General features: G+C 37.0%; 1 protein-coding gene across 11 annotated transcripts in view; it reads right to left on the minus strand.

The window, feature by feature from the left end:
• LOC139981981 (uncharacterized) overlaps nucleotides 1–18,247 on the minus strand; it is a 471,811-nt gene that overhangs the window by 68,961 nt on the left and 384,603 nt on the right. The window lies entirely within an intron of this gene.

The raw sequence follows: 18,247 nt of genomic DNA on the forward strand, positions 1-18,247 counted from the left end.
TACGTAATTACAAAACATTGCCCCATTAATCTGTTCAATGGGGCTAACAATACTTACCATAGACTTTCACTGGGACTACAATGAACTCATTTGCACCAGCGGGATGAGGATCGAATAAAACTGTGTAATTAAATTTGTTAGACAATTTTACTTCATTGATGATCAAAGAACCATTTGGATGCATGTCATAGTCTCCACTCTCATACCCTCTTCCATATATCTGTGAACCCTCCATGTAAATGAATGGGGAAGTATTTGTTACATCGCCATCACCATTAATCCAGCCAATAATGTCAAAGTTTTCAAAATGACAAGGTACTAAACCTTGCTTTCCAACCTCCAAATAAATATTTTCCTGACAAGAACCACCTGGAAGAGAAATGAAGACAAGAAACCAAATGAATAAATAAATACTAAGAGTTCCAAATAACTACTACCAGCTTTGGAAATACATGATTTAGTTACATACGATTCATAAACATAAATGATACTATTAATGATCATCATCCAAAACAATGATATTAATGGTGGAAACTAATCATGTCTATTTCTCTGACTTCTGACTTGTCATGGGTTGGACGACTTAGGGATATCCTCATCCTTCCTGTGAATATACACATGTCAATACTTATTACAGTAGAGTACATGTGAACTACTTCCTGATGAATTCATCATTTACGATAATTCAACAAAAGTATTAACCGATGGATCTTAAAACTACAACACACCTGACCCAACAGAGCACTTTAGGCGTACTGCCATAGCAAATAACTGAGAAAAGGGGATCTACAGTATTAGGGATAAATACAAAACATGGAAAGGTCAATAATCAATAGCTTTTTGCAGTAGGTGCCATACTATAAATATATCAGTTTTAGGCCTAATCAGTTTAAGGGTCTCATGTTGAATGTCATAAAATGTTGCGTTCGATACTCTACAGTATCTTAGGTGAAAGTAAATCTATAACAGTTTGGTTTTATTTTTATTTTGAAAATAAATCAGAAACAGTTCTACAATTTTCTACAGTAAAATTACAATATAATTGTAGAGTTGTAGATTACAGTAGAGCATTCTATAACCAACTTACACATACAGTACAGTAGACAAGTCAGTGTTAATACCTTTACAGTATACTGTACACATAGTGATGCCATGAATAACAGCCCCATGTTAGTATTTCCCAGCACATTTAGCCTAACTTAATGTTTTATTGTTAATCCAATGACTTAAACCTTGTAAATTGCACAAATGTTTAGTTCAATCATGAGATTGAAATGAAACATAAATACAAACCTATGTCCAAAGGGACAACTTTAACACATATAACAAACAAATATATGTTAGATGTGACATGTGTACAGTATGTACACCACAAGAGTGTATTACAATGTAATCGAAATGCATTTTATCAATGATGTAGCTGTAACCATAAGATTGCCAAATCAAAATTCCATTGTCCACAGATTACAATTGTACATTTTGGGTCAAATGGCAAAAATTAATTCCTACCTGCATCAGTATACTGTAAATACACGAGAAAAGTAACACCCAGATACCATAGGTGAACAGCCATCTTGTTATCCAACTGTGTTCTGTTCAAATGAAGAAGAGTATTTGTTAACAAAAGTTCATTCCATGTATCAAACCAACATATTTTGGAAAAGTTTGTACTTTGTAGTTCAACCTTCTCCAGAAATTACAACCCTCGTTACACGATTAGGAAATAAGCATACTATGAAAATGTCAGCTGCACTGCTTCAAAAGTGTCTGATAAATGTGAATGTTTGACATTTTGCAATTGGCTGGCCAAGTGCTTTGTTTGGCTAGTTTTCATATCTGAGACCTGTCCTTTTTCCCCAGTAATTGAACATCCCACTATCTTCATATTAGAGAAACCTGTAGGGCCTATCCCATAGAACAGGTATATTTACATTAAATGCCAACAAGGTACTGTGGAGTTAGCTCAACTTTTCAATTGCCAGTGCGTGCTCAAGTTTTGTATTTTTTGCTCACAAATCTGCCAAAGATTTCCTGTGTTATCCATTAAAGAGTTATGCAACTCTGAAGAACTATGTCATACCGTGATTCAGTACGATGAAGGGTTTATGTCGCCAAATTATCACCAACATAGCCATGCGACAGCTGTAATTTTTCCTACTATTTTGGAGAGGGTCGAGCAACCACATCCGTGATTTGTCACAGAATGACCAATAAATGAAAATGAAATTTATTATCTAGTCCTGTAAAATCGTCAAATAACTAACTTTCCTTAATTTAGACTGTTCAAAACTAGTGATTGAACTTTGGAACATTTGGGTACCTATGGTACCGACAGATTTGAGCAATTTCATACATCGACCGTGAAACACCTTTGGCTCCAATAACTAAAGCCTAAAGTAGGAAAACTGGTGGATCAGTGGGTTAAAACTATTTGGGGGTCAATTGGTTATGAGAGAAGATGGATGGTTCACATGTATACAGTAGGATGTACAGTAGACTATAGTATTTTTTATTCATATCGTAACTAGGCCTATAGAGGGTTTAAGGGGCTGGCCAGATGGATTGCGTTTGTCAGAATGACAATTTGTTTATTATGTATCAAAGTAATGATTGATTATTTAAAACTTAACATTTATGCTATTTCTTGGAGTTTGCATGACAAGTTATGATGTTTTCAACATGACAATTTGTCTCATTTAGGACAAGATTCTATGACTACACCACACAAGTGTTGCGGTTATGATTGTAATCCACCTCCTGCCTCCTAAATTACAGAAGTAATCAAGCTACAACATGGAACAATAGTGACAATCATTGACCATGCAGGCTGTGTAGTAGCTAGCCTATAAGCCACACATAATATACAGGTTGTGTTTCGTTAACGATTTAAAATGTTGCTATTTGGGAGGCAAAGCCGTATTTTGGCGTTCATGATGGAAACCCTACGTACATAAATGCTTTAAGCTGTAAATGATCATTTGGACAAAGATAAAATGATCCACTTTGAGTGATAACTACCCGTTCGTTTGATGGAGGCATATCGACATTGTTAAAAACCCAAACTAGGCCTAACTTACTTGCTGTATTCTGTACGTACACACTGTATGCATCATTCACGTACCGTAATACAGTAATAAAAACCTAGCGTTAAACTTGGTTGGTATGGTCTACAGTACGTTTCTAACGCACACGACTCCATCTTTTACTTCCAATTTTTGAGATTTTCGATCTTACGAGGTGACATAAACATGCATATATAAAGTAAACTACCGTAAATTCCTTGTGATATATATTTCATGTACATTCGATGCTCCGGGAGCGAGAATTTCGGTCCGCTAGTGCTTACCGAGTGGTGAATACCTACGCGATTTTGTGGATGGGAAATAGTATAACACTGTCATTTTTTAGAAAGCCCTCGCATGAAACGTCACAAGCATTTCTTTTGTATTTTGTTCTGACGTCACGTCAATGGAAATACACACTGTAGTATCGTTCCCATTTACTCGCACACCCATAAAGCCAGTTCAGAGTTACGAGTGCGCATGTCTGATTCTCACTTGGGGTCAGGTCAACTGAGAATGAAATCCTCGGAAAACGTAAACAAATGACAGCTTTTCATAACGATAATCGCATTAAGAATGGGTTACTGCGACATTCGGAATTTATTTCAAGTGTATATTTCGGTGAGTTTAAGACCTAAAAACGTGTATAAAGGAAAAAGTAGGTAACACGGGAACCCCGTTCCCGGGAAATTTTAGTTACTCGCGGGACACTTTGGAGCAGAGATAAAAAAAAAAAAATCTTCGTCACTCGCGGGAAATTTTGGAGCAGAGATAAAAAAAAAATTAAAAAAACAGACAGCAAAAACATGAAGAGGGAGGAAGAAAGAAAGAAAGGGGGAAATGAAAAGAAATAAGACGTGTCCGACAATAAAACATCATAGGTGAACCATTACATTAGCACATTAACCTCTAGTATTACCGATTTACCGTCAGTCACTATCTGCGGGTCAATATAGGCCTATGTGTACTACGTGACCTAGGCTACACCAAATATCGAACGTTACTTGGGCTCAGCATGTTACGGGACTTCAAAGTTATTCTGAAATTTTCGTTATTTATTTTTCTTCAAACGATGATTGTGAATGTTCCCATGCACAAAATCTTACCCTTATGCATTTCACCTCATTATGTTATAATAATTATAACGATTTAATAAATTTAATGTCAATTCAGCAGTCAGTCTTTGATCAGAGAGTCTCAGCATGGCTTTTGTCAAAAAAGGTCTTGTCTCACTAATATCCTTGAGTTTATGGAAGATGTAACAAGCTCACTAAATAGGCAGAGGTCTGTAGATGTTGTGTTCCTGGATTTCCAGAAGGCCTTTGGTAAAGTTCCTCACCAGCGTCTTTTACTTAGGCTGAAGAGCATGGGTGTCATAGGGAATTTACTGTCTTGGATCGGGAATTGGCTTGGTAATAGGGAACAGAGGGTGGTAATTAATGGCTGTGCTTCTTCTTGGCAGAACGTTACTAGTGGGGTTCCACAAGGGTCTGTATTAGGCCCCCTGTTGTTTGTTGCCTATATAAATGACATCGACAGAGATGTTTTGTGTACAGCTAAGAAGTTTGCTGATGACACCAAATTGTATTCTGAGGTCTCTTCCAAAAGCGATTCTGAGAAATTTCAAGCGGATTTAGATAAGATTTTTTCCTGGTCTCAGGGGTGGCAAATGCTTTTTAATATTGATAAATGTAAGGTAATGCACATTAGTAGTAGTAACCAAAAGTTTACATACAATCTAAATGGTGTGGAGTTACAGGAGGTCTCTGTTGAAAGAGACCTAGGTATCTACATTGACTCGTCTCTGCAACCTTCCAAACATTGTCTTGAAGCTGCTAAAAGAGGTAATAGGGTTTTAGGTATGATCAAGAGGAACTTTAGTTTTCTGAAAGAGGACATCGTAGTTAGGCTTTATAAGCAGTTGGTTAGGCCTCATCTGGAGTATGCTGTGCAGGCTTGGAACCCTTATTTTGCTAAGGATAAGGAAGTACTTGAAAAGGTCCAGAGGAGAGCTACTAGGATGATTAGTTCCTTAAAGAGGGTTCCTTATTATAGGCGGTTACAACTGTGGAATCTCACCACACTGGAGCTTAGGAGGTTACGTGGGGACTTGATCCAGGTTTTCAAGATTGTGTATGGTTTCGACAATTTATCCTTTACCGACTTTTTCATGTTTGCAAACAATAGTTGTACTAGAGGTCATTGTCTTAAACTTCAAAAGTCGCATAGTAGGATTAATATTCGGCATAACTTTTTTCTAATAGGGTTGTGAATGAGTGGAACAGTTTGCCTGAGAAAGTTGTACTTGCAAGTAGTGTCAATGGGTTTAACTCCTATTCTCCCGATTGCCCTTTAATGAACACAAGTGAAGACATGCTTTTAGAAAGTCATTACTCGAGATACTGTAGGAATACACTAGAGAGCCTCCCATAGCTTTATTTTGCACATAAGACAGCCTGCATCAATAAACAACCTTTTTCCGAGGGGGTCACATGTACTTTTTTTTTTTTTTGTCTTCAAAGATTTGTTTACATTCAAAAAACCGGTCGTTTTGACCTTTTTTTTCAAAAAAATCGTGAGAACAGTGAAAACTTTCAAGTCAACTGACCCTATCTCATACAACTAGCTAAGACATACAAGGAATCAAATCAGGAGCCTCAGAGGCATATGTAGAGAGATGGCTCTATATTTGGGGAAAATATGTCAAAAAATAACGTTTTTCGGTCTATGTTAGGGCCAAAAAACGGTCAACTTCCCGAAAATATTTCATATTTGCATATCTAATTAGCTCAATAATTTAAAAAAAAATAAAAAATTAAAACCTCATTTCAATACCTATCTGTCAATACTAGGGTCCCTATTGACAAAAATGAAAAGATTTTAAGTAATTACAATGTGTAAATATTTTCCCCCAGGGGTCAATGATATGGGGGGGGACATAGTATATAAGGAGTTAAGAATGCTTTGGACAAGCACTTTAAGCATTGTAATCGGGTCTGAGTGTTTGTGTCTTCAGTTTTTTCCCTCTCTTTATAGGGTCCTTGATGGGGACTTAAGTGTCCCCCCTGATCCTTTTTTCTACTAAACTAAACTATTCCAATATCATGGAATAGTGGGGAACTCCCAATTTCTTTTTGTGTACGGATTACTAGTTTAATCCATGTGCGAACGTGATAATCTAACATCTTACGTCGAGTATGAATGAAGGATGGTGTGGGTTGCTTTTTCCACGGTTTGTGCTTTTCTTTTGGAAGTGTATGTTAAAAAACAAAGGTCCTAATAAAGCGTGTCATTTTTTATATTTTTTATAAACGTGCGTGTAAGAGTGTACATACTGTAGCCTAGGCTATGCCTATTGAATTTATGACATTGACAGTCTCGTCACTAAGTGCTTTGAACCATAGATGAAAGTTGAGGAAAATACCGGTTGTAGTTACGATGCCGGGATTCATGTTGCACCAAAACGACTCATGTGCTACGGTACCGTGACATGGTTTAACACATGTGTAGTACACTGGCAATCACTGTAAAAATCGGCCACCAAATCGCGTCATTTGGGTCTTCAATTTTCAAAAAGCTTTAGCTTCTGGTGGGGGACCCCCCCCCCTTACAATGCGTTCGATCCGCGTCGGGAAATCCGACTAAGTCGGATTTATGTTCCAGGGAAAAAAACATTTTTTTTCTGGCCGTGATAGTCTGCATAGTAGAGGCATTGATATCTTGTAGTTGGCTTTTCATATAAAGAAATATTAGTTTTTTTTTCATTTTTATGCGTGATTTAAAATAAACTTAGTCTTAATCTTGGCATATTCCTACTACTTATAGGGTGGGTTCAATTTGTTCAAACAGAAAAAAATATTTATTTTATTTGGTAAGAACATTATAAAAATTATTCAGCGGGTGGGGGAATTTCCAGGCGTTATTCCAAGGAATATTATTAATACGCTGCGATGGTGTACACTCTGCCTTTAGAAAGCACAACATTGACTCGGCAGAAATGGCATTGTAAAAAATTTCCCCGAGCCACCCAGACTCCAAATAGCTGAAGGCTTTACCATCTTTATAGTCCGTCATCAGTCTTTGCTTCAGTTCAATGTTATCAATACTGGTAAAATAATTCGCAATATCAATAAACATGCCAGGCGGCCATTTTTCCATTGCAAATTCGCCTTCCCATGCAAGTGGCAAATCCGAAAAAGGATCGACAGGGTCTCTCCTTCAACCTGAAGTACCGATGCGTAGTCATCTGCCTTTTCATTTCGCGCATCTGCTATGTTAACTTCAGCAATGCTCATCTGAACGGCAGCATACGCTAAAGCAACCAACTCTTCTTTTCGGCCACTCATCTTCAACTTTCGACTAGCCTATTAGTATTACCTTCCATCACAAGTTGCACTTATTCATATGATAGACAGTTTTTTGATTATTTTAGCAAATTTCAAGTCATAATGGTTAAGATTTATAACAAAACAACTGAAGAATCAACGAAATTACAACTAATTCAGACGAAATTTAACTGCAAGAAACGATTCTCGTCTCAATCCGCGGTAAGGCTGTGTACGTAGTGTGTACATAAACTCACACAATAGCAGTTCCGCTCCTCACGTTTACTACATGCAAACGTGCGCCTCGGGTGTACGTACGTTCTGCATACCGGTGTGAAGTAAGATACTTATTCCTCGTTGCCCGTTCGACATTCGCGAATGAGTAACTGCTATTCAGTTAGGCCTACTTATTCGACAATGGTATCGACGTAACACCCATGGCAAGACGAAAGTTTCTTACAAGATGTTCAACATTTGATCGTGAAAAGAGGTTTATCTATGGGTCATCAGGGGCGTATCCAGGATTTTCTAATCCGGGGGCGCGAATTACTATCTAAGCGGAGCGCCACCATCGGTTTTGACACCGCCAGATCACCGGAAATGGCACATCTCGGGCTTGAAAATGACCAACTAGATGTTCACTTTTGCCTGAGAACCAAGTATTTTCCAAATATTTTTTTTTCATCCATAACTATTTGAAGATTGTCACCAGTCACACATCATGTTCGACCTCATCGCATCTCCTGTGGATCATTGCTTTTGTAGGTGATTCTACGTCGCGGCCCACAATACCCGTCAGTCACACTTTTCAAGGTTTTAGCCCATTATTTGTTCAGAATTTGAAATTTCACACTTCTCGTGAAATAAATTCACTTCACAACATACCCATAATGTTGCACAAAATTTCATCTATGGACAACCAATACAGAAAAACCTCCTCCAACCCTTAAAGGATTGGTTCAGTTGTCATACATGTTTATGTTATATGCAAGAGGACAATAAAAGAATCACAATGGTGGAAAACTGTTCAAATATCTTTTTCGGTTAAAGAGATATTCAAGTGTAAAGTGTTATCAGATTGTGTAGAAACTGCTGAAATCTGACTAGCTGTTATGTCACATCCTCACATTCCTGAAAAGTCTTTGTTTTTTTCTCTAAATATTTTGTGAGATTTCATAACTTTCAACCAAAAGATATGTCAGGAGATCTCATATTTGTCGAAGGAAGTATTAAACATCTGAAAAAATTTGATTATATTATTTTCAAATGTGTTAAAAAATGTAAATAAGTTTTAAAGAAATATATTCACAAATGTTAAGTCAGTGAGGATGTGACGTCACACCCTCACAGTAAGTCTTTCTACACCAGTCGTTTTCAAAGAAATTTTGATATCTTCAAAGTGTCATATCTCCTTAACAGAGCATGCTATCATGGTAGTTTCTTCACTGTTCATTTTGTCTTCTTGTGCTCTTTCATACAAAATAGTCATGTTAAATGTGTTAATACTTCAGCGGAGAAGTCACGCTTAACAGTGTCAATAGTAATAATTCTCGTCTTTTATAGCATGTCATTTGCACAATGCTGGATCAAACTGCGCCAAAGTTCAATACAGGGGAATTTGAAATGCAACGGTTGGTCAAGACAAATTGGTGGGGACACGGTATATCATGTCCCCACCACTGAAAAAGTTAGTGGGGACGCGTCCCGCTGTCCCCGCCAGGATCCGCGCCCATGTATTGGTGTACAAATATTAAAAGCTCTTATAACGGCTACTATAAAACTCCTTTGAAGGAAATGAAAAAATACCAGATATTTCCGAAACCAAACACTACACTCATAGACAGTTTGGAGGCTGTTCATCCTGTAACGCCATCTTCATGTTCACTGATACACTCTAAAAACAACCTGGTGAAATTTCACCAGTTCCTGGTGAAATTTTCACCAGGAGTTGCGTTTATATGCTACCCTGTATGTCCTGGTGGTTTCCACCAAGTTGCATGGTGAATGAAATTTTAACAAAATCCTGGTAGATGTAACCAGGAAAGCCTGGTTAAATTTTGTGGTGAAATTTGACACTGTCCTGGTTAATATCAATGGGTAGTTCACCTCATTCCTGGTGATATTAACCAACACTTCCTGGTTGATGCTGATACATCCTGGTTAATATCATGAAATATTTCGCCTCTTTCCTGGTTAAATTAACCAACATTTCCTGGTTGATGCTAATACATCCTGGTTAATGTCATGAAATATTTCACCTCTTTCCTGGTTAAATTAACCAACATTTCCTGGTTGGTGCTAATGCTATCCTGGTTAATATCATAAAATGTTCCACCTCTTTCCTGGTCAAATTAACCAACATTTCCTGGTTGATGCTAATATATCCTGGTTAATGTCATGAAATATTTCACCTCTTTCCTGGTTAAATTAACCAACATTTCCTGGTTGGTGCTAATACTATCCTGGTTAATATCATGAAATATTTCACCTCTTTCCTGGTCAAATTTACCACTTTTCCTGTTTGATGCTAATACTATCCTGGTTAATATCACAGAATGTTCCAACCCTTTCTGGTTAAATTAAACATTTCCTGGTTGATGTCACCATTATCCTGGTTAATATGAAACTGATTCCAACTCATTCCTGGTTAAATCACCCCTTTCCTTGTTCATACTATTGGGTATGCCACCTTATTCTCCATTTAAGTTGCAATGCATTCAAATTGAAAAAAAAGCAAACATAAATTATAAAACAGGATCATCAATGTTACTGATAGCTAACTTTATTTGCATCTCCATTACTTTTGAATTTTGAGTACTAAGTGAACTTTCGCAATTTAGTTTAATTAATTCCTCAAATACTTATATAATGAATTAATATAAGAAATGCAATACTGCAATCAAAATTTTGAGGACATATTTACAGCATAACCATCGTCACATGCTGAAACTCTAAGTGCTCGACATCAACTGTGAAATGTAACAGGGATACCAAGACCATGATCGGCACTTTTGCACAAGGATACAACTTGAAAATCACTTGAACAGTTTTCAGTACAGAACAAGAAATGGACCCTATACCTGTCTCTTGAAAAACTTGATCAAAGCCTCTCTCCCTATAACCTTTGTTACGACAAAATTCAGCCCTGTGTCAGTAGCTTCTTTCCTTTAAGGTATGCTGTATAAGCCCCAAATATGCTAGATATTCAAATGTGGTCACCTTTCGTCAGAATTCTTAAACTGTTTTTTTTACAACCTTTGAGGAAATTTTCCCATTCAGTCATCTTGTGCGTTCCTTAAAAATGTCTGAGAACAATTGGAGAGTAAAGACCTCCAGGAAGGTACTTAATGAATTTACTTATTTACTTATTGGTAATTAATTAATATTTTTAATTTAATTACAATTATATTTTACCACTTTGCACAGGCAAACCGAACATCTGCAGGACAATAATTAGGCTTATTAATGTTTTAGTCATAAGCTCATCTTTGGACCTCACATACTTGTGCAAATTATTTTAACTCCAATAGAAAGTGGTAAGTTAAGCTTATTTTAATCACAAGAAAGATTAATTTGAAAAGATTTTGAGCTAACAGTTAAGTAGTTAAAGAATAGACCAAAGTGTCCTTGAACATGAAATTTCTGAAACACCGACCCCGAATGACCATAATTATGATCACGTTTTGCATACATCCACATGTCCGTCCGTGGACTCAGGAAGAAGCGTTTCCAAACAATTAACTAAACCGACCCCTAAATGACCTTTGACATAAAATTCCTGAGCACTTCCACATGTCTCTTCATCACAGGCCATCTATGCAAGTTTCATTGAAGTTGTACCAACAGGTATTATCAATTGTGGACAGAGAGATGAATTGAAATGCAAAACATGAAATTGTTTCTCATAAAAACAGCTACAATCACATTCTTGATCATCCAAGCCAAAGACATCCTTCTACTACTGCAAAGCTGTGTTACTTGGTAGCCTCTCTCAATTTCTCATTTTTCACCTCATCCAGTTTGTACCAATCTAGGAAAGGAATGAAAAAATTAAAGTATTAAATGGTGTGTTAACGAACTAGAATGAAAAAGAAGATTAATCGCTTTCTTCAGTCTACTTGTTTGCGTCAAACTTTTTGGAAACCTTTTTTTTTTATCAGTTTCAGTTGTAGAAAAGGAATAAATTGCATTAGTCTGTCTTTTATAGCAAGTGCAGTAACAGACTGTGTTGGCAGACAATTAAAGATTCTTCACGGTCGTTTCCTCGGATCTTTTTTGACAAACAAGAAAATGGAGATTTAAGTACACACAGCCTGTGTTGGTGAACTTGACATACCAATTGCATAATAGGCGAAGGTCAAATGTGTAAATGTGCATTACACGATAGTCGCTTGGAGCAAAATGAGTCAATAGTGTTATTTACAGCACTTAGCCTATAGTCAAACCAAAGAGTGTGATACTGGTTCAACATTGTTTCTGTTGCCATTTTATGGTAGATGAAGGTAGGAGCACTGAAAGCTCTCTACCAAGCAATTTTCTCTTCGCTTTAGACAAATTTGTTGCCATGCTTTGCAAAGTCCTGTTGCTTCTGGCTAACATCTCAGTAAATAAATTGTTCAATTTCCTTAATTTCCTTACAGATCTAAACTGGTTCCACTTTTCCAATAATCAAAAGGCTATCAGCTAGCACAATTCCATGTAGATTAATCATAAATCTAAAAAATAAAACTTACTTGTTTTACATGTATGAATGATTGCAGGGATGCATCCTTGCACCCTTCGATGTTGAAATTCCCCAAAACAACAGAGTGACAAGAGAAAATGCCAAGTTCATCTGTAACAAAAGATTTGTGAAATTGTTTAAATTTGATACAGTAAAATAACATTCACTGAAAGTTTACATCTTCTCCCAACCTCCCCCCCCCCCTCCCCCTTTCCAAGATAGCCAAGGTATCTCACTGCTCTATGACAAAAATTTTATAAAGGACTGAAACTTACTGAAGGCCATGGTCACACTTTTGTTTATACCATGGAGAAATAAAACTACAAGTCAGAGACTTGCAATACAGAATGTAGGATATGCTTAGAATAGTGTACAATTATATGTTGTACAGTCCTGATTTGGCCTTTCTGTTTTGAAATTTCTAAGATACATGCACTTTAATTTAACTGAATTTCACTATCACAAGAAAATTCATCTAAAAATAAAATTGATGACTTCGCAGTGGCTTCAAGTTATGCTTCCACAATTTGCGGAGAGTAAGAGATCAATCTTGTGCAAAGATAAATCGATATCATTTGGCACTTTAATAGGAGGAAGTGTATGGAAGTATATCGAGATAATGGTATATTGCGATGATCGCAGTGACCTCAATTGACCTCTACATGCATAACTTATACATGGTATCAATCACCTTGCTACTCATTTTTGTGTTGGACTTTTGACTTGATGGTATGAGTTGTAGTTGCTAAACTTGTGTATAGAGATATTTTACTTAAAAGTAATACTCAACAGTATTCAGTTGAAATTACATTGAACAACACTTACCATCATATAGGGCTAAGTAAACTGCAGCCTACAGAGTTTTCATGTAGTTTGCAAGTACGGTAATGGAAGGCTCAAGGTTGTGTGTTTCTTGTACTCTGTCATGGCTGTTAGCTCCTCTTGGGACAAATATTCCATTTCTGCCAAACAAAATAACACATAACAGCAGAAAGAGTTATTTATTTCTGCACCTAACAGAAGCCGGTCAACTTTGTTAGAAAATAGTTTCAAAGTAAAAAAAATTAATTACATTAACAGTCTTTGAGTTTTGTACCATGTTTAAATACTTATCAGTTTGTATCTATACAAATTCTCTCCCATGAAAACTGAATATGTGTCCCTCTTTGAATGTTCAGAAAATCAATGCCATAAGGAAAACTGTTATGGGCAGTTCGGTTTATTGAGATTTACACCAATTTCATGATCTGCTGTGATATATATGGAAACATAATATGCCTTACTGTAAATGTGTCCCTCTTTTTAATGTTCAGAAAATCAATGCTATAAGGAGTCCCTGCTATGGGCAGTTCAGTTTATTGAGATTTACACCAATTCATGATCTGCTGTGCGTAATATGGAAATATAATCTGCCTCACTGACAGTGCTTCAAAACCTTCCTCTGGGGAGTATAATTGTAGAATAAGAACAACATGAGATGTAATAAAACTCATTTCTGTTTTATAGTGTGAGGCTTATAACATTAGGAGTGCAAAGCTGTGACCTAGTTATGTGGTGTTTCATTTTTACATTTCTCATGTGGATAAAACTTACTTGTGACTAGGCCTAGGCTATACCTATATCATTGCATGGGTAGGTTTAGCCTAATTAATTTCAGCCAAAAATTGTTTAAGTTTGACAAACAAGTACCCCCCCCCCCCCCAATTAACATTGAAGTAAAGTCTATATTATGATTAACCATACACAGGTTTCTTGGTTTTTATAAATGAATAGGCCTAGTACAAAATTATCATTTTTTAAATTAAATTTCACATTATCAATGCATTATTGTAACCTAAATTTTCTAATATAGCTTAACTGGTTAAAGCCTAGCCTGGGTAAGTTTTACACTCAGACTCAGAGGTTAATCTAGGCTACAATAAATGCATTACTTGCAATTTTAAGCAATCTCTTCTTTCACTGTCGGCAATCACTAATAGCCATTTCCCGAACATGGAGACCACTAGTAGTATAGCCTAGGCCTAGTCTTTTAAAAGCGAAGGCAAGCTGGGCCTACAGGGTCTAAGACTAAAGTGTACTGACCCAAGAGCACAATTGTCTATGCATATTTTCACTACAAATGTGTGGCTTTGATTAGGTGTGAACTCAGAAGCTACCGTACACCACAATTACTCGAATTTGGTGGAATTAGTCACTAAAAGCGGCCAATAATTAGGGAAGGTCTTGCTTTGAGTATGACACACAGTAGGATTATAACTTACTTAGGTTTAGACTTAGGCCTAGTCCTGAAGTGAAGGTACTTACTATACAAATACAAGCCTTTACTATCTCATAGCCAGTACAGTGTGGCCTAGCCTAAAATCCTAAGCCTAAGGGCTAACGTTAGGTTATACTTCAATATCGCGCGTACTGACTGTATCACAGAAATGACAAAATCGACATGATCCTGGTATTTCACCTTTACATTTACACATTGATTTAAGGTTACTCATACCCCATTGATCTAGCAAGAATTTGACTTCGTCATCTGCAATAATTTGATGGTTATTTGCACATTTCTTCGTTGTATTTGAAAGTTTCTCCTGCTTGCGATTGTCGTCGTAGGAAGCTGCTAGATCGAACGTCTTGAGTCGCGACTACCAACCAATCAGAGGCGAGGATTGCAATATGCAAATAATCTATTTTCACCAGGGTTATGTTAAGATCAAGTTTACGCCAGGACGGATGGAGCGTAACCAGGATGATGTTAACTAACGTAGCCAATAACTAGGATAATGTTAGCAAATTGTTAACCAGGAAATTTTCACCAGGTTGTTTTTAGAGTGTATGATGTGATATCTGCTGTTTGCTTTACAAATTCGAATAATTGAAATGAGACTTAAATAGATATTTTATTGGCAATGCCCCACATTGTTTTCATTTCGAAAGAGGCACAGTTTTAAGTAAGGCTTCGATTCTCTATTTGCCTTCAGTTTAGGGAAGATCTTGGGATTTGTTTTCCTATAGATATCTCTATATATATTGCTAGATATCCATACAGTACAGTGTCTTTGGGATTTCTTGGGATTTTTCGGGGCCTGATCTTGGGAAATTGCAAAATCGGGAGTGTTCACACTCATGTATAGGTCAGTGCACGACCTCTAGACGTCACTAATACACAACCCCGATCACTTGTTATCGATGAAGTGGGTGTTGCCGGATTTTGTCAAGGTCTTGGTACTACGGGCGAAGGTTTTTTTTTTAAGTTTCGTATCTCATCGGGAAGCGATTTGAGGGGTGCACGTAGGGTTGTGGTGCGCGCGTTTTCATGCAGATGGGAACAATCTCAAGAAGTGATGGGTTCGTCCCCCCCCCCCCGGCAATGATACGCCTTTGGATCCACTACATGATATTCAGAGGAAATGTGCTCAATTCTCAAATCGCATGCGGAATTTATTTTTAGATTCATTGTATGAGTTACGGTACTAGGGGTGGGGTAACAATTAGCATTCAGTTCGCGTTGTGTAACATTTTATCTCTGGATGCAGTGTTGCATCGAAGGACATATGTCTAGTGCAGTTCTCATATAGATCCTGGTCTAATACCGAAATGCGTCATGTTCCCCGACGACTCGATTGAGTTCAAGACAAGCCACATTGCACAATTATACAATTGTTTAAGGCGTCCATACACACACGCGTCATGATATAGTATATAAATATATACATTAGTGAGAGAGGAGAAATAGAAACGTCAAACTATATTTAGTAGGAATAAACCCAGCGCCAAAGGTGTTGCTTTTGTTTTGTATCACCACACTGGTACATACGTAGAGTAAAACTTATAAAAAGAAGATATTGATGAATAAACTAGATAATGATTGTGCTTAAGTCATTTGTATTGGTCTAGCATTGTTTGGACCGGGTTGAACGCATAATGGTACTCTTCTACAATGTCCTTAGAATTTATATGACCCATTGGTTTGGTGGTCCGGGGCGTCCGGTCTTGATTAGGTCCCAAAAAGATTACATTGCGTGGTCCCGTTACATTCATTTAAGAAATGATGAAATGACTGCTTATAATACTTGGGAATTGTGCCATAATCAATTTCCTAAAATATTAGTTTGTTAGTAGTAAAATGTAAACCACAAAACTTGCAATGAACTTGGGGTCGTATGTCCATACATTAACCTCTGTCCTTGGTCACATATATAATTTCACAATTATTGAATTTAATGAGAAGGGATGCTCCCTTACATGCATGTATTGTGTGGATGTGTTTCAAGAGCATTAACTTTTCATCAGTGACCTTGCAGCTGTTTCCTCAAATTACTTCTACATGTTTCTTGATTTTCTTTACCAAACAGAGGGTTTTCCATCCAGTGCTCTTGGAACAGAGAAGGTGACAATCAATGTCATAAAAGACAGTTTGGACTTGTCAAGGGAGGTGTCGCATCAGGTATTGATAACATTCCCTGGTGGGTTTTTAAATATTACTCAAATAAAGTTGCTGACATTTTCACTATCATTTTCAATGAAAGTATCAAACAGAGTATTATTCCATCTGACTGGAAACATGCCAAAACTACTCCTGTGCCCAAAATTGGCAGCCCTGCTTCAGTAAATGATTATCGCCCAATTGATATATCAAGCATAGGTTTCAATTGTATGCAAAAGGTATTACTTTCGTATGTCACAAAATCCATTGATGAGCATGGTGATCCAAATCAGTTTCCGTACAGAAAAGGTATCTCGTGCACTGATGCAATCCTCACCCTTGTCCATGGCATAGTGTCTGGGCTAAACTGTAAACAGACGACAATATCTAAAGTCCTATTTCTGGACTTTTTCAAGTGCATTTAATACAGTCCTGCCCAATCGTCTACTAAATGACCTGTGTAACTTCATCGATGAGCCATGGCTCATTCATTGGCTCGGGGATTTCATGCAGTGATGGTCAAGACAAGTTAAACTAGACAAAGGCTATACAACAACTTCTGAAATCAGAGTAGGAGTTCCACAAGGAGGCCCTCTATCAGCCCTATTATCACTAGTGTAGTTAGCACTTGCGACCAGAAGAACCTACTTTTCAGCAAAAAGAAGTGTAAGGAAATGGTATTCGAAAACATCAATAATAAGCACAGGGGATTAAACGAGAAGAGAGATGAGAAGACAATTATTCACAATACATCCGTTGAACGTACTTCCAGTACAATGTATCTAGGAGTCTGCATCGACAAAAAGCTGACGTTTTCAAATCATATTTCGAAGGTATTAGCCAAGGTGTATCACATTGTCGCCACACTCATGTATATTGCTCCTCACTTTCCTGTCCATATACGGGAAAGGGTGTTTGAGGCCTCTATCTTGCCAAATATCATTTATGCTGTCCCGGTCTGGTATCACTTTGTCCAAATGAAAGATAAGAAAAGATTAATAAGTTTACTGAGATACTGTGAAAGAATCTTTGGATTAAATCATAACCTACTTAAAGATAAAGTAAATACGGCTGCTAGGAAGGAATTTGAGAGGTTACTAAATAACATCCATAGAAATGAAGGACACCCACTGCATTGTGCAATAAACTCTCTGTGCAATAAGACAAAGTACAATTTGAGGAATGCTGCAATAACTCCCAGATTCAGGATTGAACTTTATAGGAATTCTTTTGTTTATAGGGCGTCCATGTTCATACAGCATGGTGCTCTAGAACCATTGTTGTGATTTTTTTCAGTGTTATGCCTAGTATTTACTATTTTATATCTTAATCATAAATTTAGTTATTTTCTTATTTATAAATTTTTAATGATTTATACTGGAAATAAAGAATTGAATTGAATTGGCTAGGCCCACATGCATTTTTAACGTTATATGTATTGTGGTACAACGTTTCGATCCGATCGAGTGTGCTGTGAACCGAACACATAACTGCTTACGAAATGAGGGCGATGTATCGTTACGTGGAATTTGCCAGTTAAAATAGAAACTCTTATTTTCTTATATATTCCAAATTTATGAAAGATACAAGTAAAAACGTGAAGATTACTGTGTAATTAGAGGAACCTTAAAGTTTCGGAGATATATATAGCCGCATTTGGCCAAAATCGAGGTGTAAAGTTGGGAACAACATATATACCACGTATATCTACTACGTAATT

Source organism: Apostichopus japonicus, chromosome 16 (genome assembly GCF_037975245.1).
Source record: "Apostichopus japonicus isolate 1M-3 chromosome 16, ASM3797524v1, whole genome shotgun sequence".
NCBI classification, from domain to species: domain Eukaryota; kingdom Metazoa; phylum Echinodermata; class Holothuroidea; order Aspidochirotida; family Stichopodidae; genus Apostichopus; species Apostichopus japonicus.